General features: G+C 40.4%; 1 pseudogene; it reads right to left on the minus strand.

The window, feature by feature from the left end:
• Positions 1-3,960: 3,960 nt before the first annotated feature.
• Positions 3,961-4,403, minus strand: LOC116637327 (annotated as a pseudogene).
• Positions 4,404-8,357: the final 3,954 nt, after the last annotated feature.

Here is an 8,357-nt window from a genome sequence, read left to right on the forward strand (position 1 = left end):
TATTATCTGAAAAATCCTTTTATGGATATTGCATAAAGAAGGAAGAAGAAAGATAAATAAGGAATCTATTGTGAGTAAAAACATCTATGTGTATAATTTTGGATAGCGGAAAAAGTCTAGAATCCCAAATAGTCTTTTTTTTTTTTAAGATTTTATTTATTTATTTAACAGAGAGAGAGAGAGAGAGAGCACAAGCAGGCAGAGTGGCAGGCAGATGGAGAGGGAGGAGCAGGCTCTCCCCTGAGCAGGGAGCCGGATGTGGGGCTCGATCCCAGGACCCCAGGATCATGACCTGAGCCGAAGGCAGCCGCTTAACGGCCTGAGCCACCCAAGCGCCCCAAATCCCAAATAGTCTTAAAACTTCCATTTTACCTTTGCGAAATCTTTAAACTAGAAAAAAATAAAAGCATTTTCTTTTCTAGCCAAGCATAATTATTTTCACAAACTCCTGAGTTCATATGGTCCTGTCAGCCTGTAATTCTGGTAAAGGTTCTATTGCACAGTTTTGCTATAATGGGGAGCAGAGGAAAAGTGTCAGTAGCTAGAAGAAGATATAAGGTCAAGGCATTTAAAACAATGGGTTAACTATGGTAGCATGTCTGACGCTGGTGGGAATAGTAAGAAATCTACCTTTTAAGCACCGTAAGCTTTCATCTCACTGTTTTGGGGATATACACTGGACTGTAATGCATCTTTCTCCAACAAAAATGTCTCCTTTTGTGTCTGATGGTGTTAAGCTGAAAGTGGTTATCCAGTCCAGCCCCTTGTGTTTTACAGATAAGAAAGCCAAGGTGCAGAGAAAGCATATACAATCTTCTCCTTCTTGGACTACTCTTGTCAATTCCTAACCAGGTTTTCACACCCTCTGTGCTTCCAAGTCATTTCCCACACTGAAGCCAGTGATTTTTTACAAAATGCAGATCTGAGATCGGTCTGCTCCTACCACCAATTCCTTCCCGCCTGGGGGCCCAGGCTTTAGATTTCAAGTTCCAGTGAGCAATTATTCCATTAAATTTAATTGATATGTGATTTGTGTTTTTGTTATTTATAAAAATAAAGTTATAGATTAAGTTGGTAAATGCAAATTGTTGAAAAGAAAAAATTTGTGTTGCTTCTTATTGGTTCTAAAACCTTGCTGTACTTTAGAATCACGCAGAAAACTTTTAAAAGTCTCAGGGCTTGATCCCAAAGTCCCCATCTGATCTGGCCCCTGCTTATCTTTTTAAATCTCCTCTTCTACCCTCACCCTAGCTCCCTGTACTTAGTCACTGGGACCTCTTTCTGTTCTCAGAACATACCATGCTCCCTTCTGCCTCAGGGCCTTTGCATTTGCTGGTTACCTCTGTCAGGAATTTTCTTCCCTCCTGATTGTATACGTAAACCTAATTTTCTCTTCGAAGATATCTCTTATTATTTCTTTAGTTAGCTTTTCTTGACCCAACCAATTATATGAGGACCCTTTGTTACATACATTCCAGGACTGTTTACTGTTTTTCAACGCAACCCAGTGCATAATTAATTATGTGCTCACCTGCCAGGTGATTAATATTCTTTCCCACCACACTGAGAGCTGCATGAGTATAGGGTCAGACAATGGTGGGTTTTTTCGTACTCAAACAGTGCTAGAAAAATTGCTTTTTAAACACTCCATAAATTTTTGTCATGTGAATGAACAGATAATGAATTGCTATGGAGAGGTTTGAGTAGTTTCTGAGAGACAGATTAGACATAAAAGAAATCATGCATTTATGTGACAATTATTTCCCTATGTACCTTTATTTTTCTCCTTTCTCTTCAAGTTTCAGACTTTTCCTAGAATATTTGCAAGGGTATTGACTATTTATTATTAGGCACAAATATCCAATGATGAGAGATACTTAAAATGAACTTCAACATTAAAAAAAAAAATCCAATTTTTATTTTGCTTTGTTAAAAATCTTTTATACTCAGGGCTTAGATCAAATATTTTAGTTTGTATTTCCTTTCAGAGCAATGATCTATCCAATATATCTAACGGCAATATTACAACTGTTTATTATATTGTGCAAATAATTCCCATGGTCTCCTATTTTCTACTCATTGTCCTAATATAATGGGTTTCTCTCTTATATTAACTAATGTTGTGTCAATTTTTCAGAAAAAAATTACAAAATTCTCATGGTAGATACATGCTGCATATTAGTGGCTATCACTAGATGTTTATCTTGAGCATCTTCCCAAGGTTTCTACCTCTAATTCCCTTCACTGTGGGTTTTGTTATTTGTTTGGTGGCTTTTCTTGCTTGAGTCACATTCTGTAGTTGGGTCTCATGCATTTGTTAAGCCCCTGGGTATAAAGAGATGTTAAATTTCATTAGGTGGAAGGATTATTATTATTATTTTTTTGATAGTGTCTATCACTTGACTTCTTTTTGAAAAAGAATAAAATGTGCCAACTGATTTCAATCCTTTATTCCAGTATAAAACAGTCTTTGAGCAAATGGTAGTTTTGATCCCATTTGTAGCTGGTATTCCTAGAGAATTTTAAGACTCTCAGGGACTCTGGAAAGCATTCATGTGTTAGTGGAATAAGCCTAGCTGTTCAAACCCTCATTTTCATACTTAGTAGGTAAGTGGCCTTAGACAATTTCAATATTCTGAGTTCCAGTCTTCTCATATATATCAACGGGGTAAATAGTCACAATATTGGCAATGGATGAAATGAGAGAATACTCCACAGTGTAGGGAGAATGTACTTGTTGGTCAGTAAATCTGATCTTTTTCTTTCTTTCTTTTTTTTAAAGATTTTATTTATTTATTTGAAGAGAGAGACACAGCGAGAGAGGGAACACAAGCAGGGGGAGTGGGAGAGGGAGAAGCAGGCTTCCCGCTGAGCAGGGAGCCCCATGTGGGGCTCGATCCCAGGACTCTGGGATCATGACCTGAGCCGAAGGCAGACGCTTAACGACTGAGCCACCCAGGCGCCCCTGATCTTTTTCTTTTTGTACTACACCTGATGAAGCCCAGGCCCAGAAAAGCCTATATAAATACCCCGTCAGAGCTGGGGCCCCACATCTTTGACCTCTACCTTCCTACTCCACTATATTTCATTAAGTAATTTAAAATTTTTGCTTTAAAGGAAAGTAAAATTATAGAATATGTTGATAAGCGCTATATTGGTTGAATAGAAGAAAAAAAAACCCTGAATGATATAGTGATTTTCAATGATGCTTAAACTTTGTTGCACATTAGAATTGTCAGCTTTTAAAAAATCCTAATGCACAGGCTGTATTCCATTCCAATTAAATCACAATATCTGAGGCATGAATATTTTTTATAACTTCGTATGTGGTTTCATACACAGAATTTGCTGAAATTCTACTGAGATTCTCCAGACTGCCTCTAGGATAGTTTTTAAAGGTCTGTTCTTTTGTTAATAGATCAAATATCTTGGGGAATGTATTTTTGAAGTGCCTCTTTTGGGTTTATTTTCTGATATATTTTCCCTTCTCTTTATGTAGAAATACAAGCTAGCTCTCACATTAGTGACCTCATCACAATCACTAACCTCAATGCTGCTGTATACCAAAGAGGTCAATGACTTGCTTCTTAGTGTTCATCTCTACATGCTCTGTTCTTTCTTTTTTTTAAGATTTTTTTTTTTGAGATAACGGAAAAACAAAAATTGATTTATTTTACTTTTAAATTCCACACCACAACATTTTACCGAAAATGAAATTATTTTTAATCTATAAATAAAAGACTCTCTAAATGATACTCAGGATGTTTTACAATTTTGGTTTTAAGATAGATTTGAATTCACAACAGGTCTTACACACAACGATTTCAATCACTTGGGCACTCCGGAACACAATGTGGAGGCATAACAAGTATGTGAGGACTTCTTAATAGTCCTAGGGGATAAAGACCTTTTTCAAATATGGAAAGAAATTAATCTTTCTACAGTATTAACCCCTAAAAGCTATTCTCCTTTATAGACAACAATATTATTATCAGTTTCATACACTATTACTTTATAAAGAACTCCCAGAGGAAGAAATTTCTGGAGGTTTCCCCAGATATATACAGCTACATTTTCTGTCGTGCTTACAACATCTGCAAAGTATGGCACATCCAGATGCAAATTCTATGATCAAGGGGCTTCATAATTGCCTCCTCCATATACTCTTTGAGCTCGGTCAAATTCATAACCATTCCTGTGACAGGATCAATCTCTCCATGCACCGTCACCACAACTTTATAATTGTGCCCATGGCCATTTAGATTGTTGCATTTCCCAAACAGTTTTAAGTTTTCTTCATTACTCAGAGATTTGCTGTGGAGTCGGTGGGTCGCGCTGAAGGAGACGAGACGGGACACCAGCGCCCGGCTGTGACAGCCCTCCCCGGCGCCCACCACGCTCATTGCCTCGCCTCCTCACTCGGCTGGTGGCGGGCTTTTTAAGACTTTTATTACTTTGTCAGAGAGGAGAGAGAGAGAGAGAGACCGAGTGCACACAAGCAGGGGGAGCGGCAGGCAGAGAGAGAAGCAGGCTCCTGTCTGAGTTAGGAGCCTGATGTGGGACTCAATCCCAGGATCCTGGGATCATGACCTGAGCCGAAGGAAGACACTTAAGGGACTGAGCCACCCAAGCGCCCTCTACATGCTCTTTTCAAATAAATCCTGCAAAGATATCAGAGAAGGACTCTTCATTTAATAAGGACATGTTATCCACATTTAATTCAATAGGCTTTAATGAACTTTGGTTTAATCCCTCAATTGAATTTGTCCCTCTGGTATAAATCCAGGCTTTCTGGACTAGGAGTGACAGTATTCCCAGGAGATGGCATTGCCCTTTGCAGATTTAGCTAGACATTTGTGTCGTAATATGCCCCGATATTTTAGGAACACTAGGGTAATGATCAGGAGGAGTCCACTTTGGACTTCTTGATTATCTAAAATAGTACCAGGACATTTGATTTTGTGGGTATTTTCTTTCCACACTTCAAGATCCCCTGTAAGTGACTGGGAGGAGTCAGTGTTGTCAGTGCATCCCTGTTTTATCTCTGCCATTTTCTATATTTGCACATAGGATCAGAGCAGAGTCTGGAAGTAATTAGCTTCATTTTTATTATATTTTTTAATTACATCACATTATCATATATTATTTTATTATTTACTAGTTGAGGTCCTGAGAGAATGATCCACATATTTTTTTTTTTTTCCATAGCAGAAGAATGTCGTGGGTTTACTCTTCAAGTATTTACTACCCAGAGTCAGTATCCAGATTGTAGTGGATAGTTGTTAATCCTTCTACTCCTCCAAGGGTTCTTAGTTTAGCCTTTAATTTCTTTTTTTTAAAATATTTTATTTATTTATTTGAGAGAGAGAAAACATGAGAGGGAAGAGGGTCAGAGGGAGAAGCAGGCTCCCCGCTGAGCCAGGAGCCTGATGTGGGACTCGATCCCAGGATTCCGGGATCATGACCTGAGCCGAAGGCAATCGCCCAACCAACTGAGCCACCCAGGCACCCTGTGAACATTTTTTATCTACTTTTATAACACCATTTTTAGTGACTGTATGATATTCCACAGTGTGACTATACTATTATTTATTTAAGTAATATTCTTACTAGGTATCTAGTTGGCTCCTGATATTTTTGGTATTATCAGTAATACTCTGATAAATATCCTTCTTGATAACTTTTTTTAAAAGAGATTTATTTATTTGAGAGAGGGAGAGAGAGCGAACAAGGGGAGGGGCAGAGGGAGAGGGAGAGAGAGAATCCTCAATCAGGCTCCCTGCTGAGTGCAGAGCCTGACTAGGGGTTCGATCCCAGGTCCCTGAGATCATAACCTGAGCTGAGATCAAGAGTCAGCCGCCTAACCAACTGAGCCACCCAGGTGTCCCTTGAGTTCTCCCATTTTTAGTGAGCTCTCTTGACCCTCTCTCTACCTACCTACTGCTTGGTCTCTTTTCTTTCTGTTTCACAGTTCTTAAAACTTTATTCTATACTTTCGACATTTGCATTTACTTTTCAACTCATAGCTCCCTGACTACCACTCCCGCCTCTCAGCTGAAACTGTAGGCTCCCTCTGCCTTTAGGTACACTTACCTTAGCTACCTAGGAATAGGTGGCATATAGCATAAAGATGAGGTGTCCCAGGGGTGCACAGCTGGAGTGAGAAGTGGGCTGTGTTAGTCAGCTCTGACTGCCATAATAAAATACCATAGACTGGATGGCTGAACAAACAGAGATTTATTTTCTCACAGTTCTGGAGGCTGGGAAGTCCAAGATCAAAGTGCTGGCCAATTCAGCTCCTGTTGAAAGCTCTCTCCCTGGCTAGCTGATGGCCAACTTCTTGGTGTCCTTGCATTAGAAAGAGAGAGGAAACATTCTGGTATCTCTTCTTATAAGGACACTAATCCAGTTGTATCAGGGACCTACCCTTAGGACCTCATATAACCTTAATTAATTCCCTGTAGGTCCTGTCTCTGAATACAGTCACATTGGGGATTAGGGCTTCAACATATGAATTTTGGGAGGACACAATTAAGTCCATATCACCGGCTAATCACCCAGTTCTGGAAGACACCTGGGTCTTCACGATGCTCCAGTTTGAAAGTCAGCTACCTGCTGGTCACCTACACCTGGAAATCCCATAGGCATCTCATAGTCAATATATCTTAAACTGAAAACAGGTATCATCATACTTTCAAGATAAATCCTGGCAGAATCTCTGACCCATATTTCTCCCTCAACTCTGCATCAAGCCGAGCTGATTTTACCACCCTCATTATTTCAAATATGTCTTCTTTGTATATGTCTTTGTTGGTGTCCTCATCATTTTTTCCCTGGCCCAATGTGAAAGTTACTTTACTGGTTTTGCTGTCCCCATCTCATCCCTGCCAGACTGATACATACAATGGTGATTTTTCCATCACCCATATTATAGAGCTCAAACTCCGTCATGTTGCATAAAAGGTTTACTTTATCTTATACCTCCATCCTATCTAGTCTAATGGTTCTCAAGCTTTTATGTGCATAATAAACACTTCTTGGAGCTTGCTAAAATACAGACGTTCATTACCAGTCCCCCAGATCCTGATGTGATGGAGCTAGATTAAGACCTAAGAGTCTGTCATTTTATCAAGATTCTCAGGTGATTCTGAAACATGTGGCTCTTCCATATTCAGCCTCATTAATCGCCTCTTTTTTATTTCCCACACTTTTGGCTCTAGGAACACACTCATAATTACATTTGCCACACTATAATTATCTTTTATATGTCAATCTCCCTATATTGGGCCATGATGAGATTTGATGTGGGCCCAAAGACAAAACGAGAAATGAAATGCAGAGATCTCTGACTGGCATGGCAAGAGTGGTCTCCCGCGGGAGTAGGGACACACTTGAATGATGACTGGATCCCCCTTCACTCTGGTGGCATAAAGGCCACTGTGCTTCTCAGAGTCCAGTCAGAAAACATAGAACAGCTTAGGTATTCCAAACGCAGGGGATACCAGACAGAGAATGGATTACATAGATGTTGAAAGGCTGAAAGAGGAAAACAACAACAACAACAACAACAAAACACTAGGAAGAGGCTACCACTGCTAGGATTGAGCTAACCTAGGAATTACAATGACAAAAAAGCAGTTACAACCCCTGTACGTGGGCAAACAGAGAGTTCACAGAAACTAGGAAGCTGGACAGCACTGCACAGAAGTGCTCGGACTTCCAAGGAGGGCCCTCGGTTGCCGGATGCTGAGGATGTGAAAAGAAGCTAGGGTCTGGCTTTTGTTGCTGACGTGAAGCTAACAGGAACTGGAACACAGGAAGTGAGTTTCTTCTTCCCAATCCTGCCCTCCAATAAAACCACCTGTCAGGGGAGTCTGAGAGATGTAGCTGGCAAACTCAAGCCCCACATCACAGAGCAGAATCTAAAAGGGGAGGGGGTTGGGGCTGAGGACCAAACACAGACAAAAACCAGTGCGGTCAGCTAGCCAGTGAGTGCTTCACCCCTGGCCTGGAGGGTTCTCTCTGACAACCAAATGTCAGAGGCATCTCCCTGAGAAACATGGGAGGCTTTGGGGAGCCACAGCCTCTCACACGTGTCCTTGATAGCACGTGGCTCTTGCACTGCACGTTTACTGATCAAGTGGTTTCAAGGTAAAAACTACCCTAAACCTCATCCTTGTGACAGTTTTGCCAATTTTTGCATCTGGGTCACCTTTGTGGTCTGACTAGCTCATTCTGTCACTAAACTCTGAGGCCTTTAAGAGCAGCCCCCTAGTCCTTATGGTCTTTGTATCCTCAGAACCTAGTACAGTGCCTGATGCATAGCAGCCCCTTAATACACCTTTTTTAAGTATGAG

Source organism: Phoca vitulina, unplaced genomic scaffold, assembly GCF_004348235.1.
Source record: "Phoca vitulina isolate PV1807 unplaced genomic scaffold, GSC_HSeal_1.0 scaffold14, whole genome shotgun sequence".
Lineage (NCBI taxonomy): Eukaryota > Metazoa > Chordata > Mammalia > Carnivora > Phocidae > Phoca > Phoca vitulina.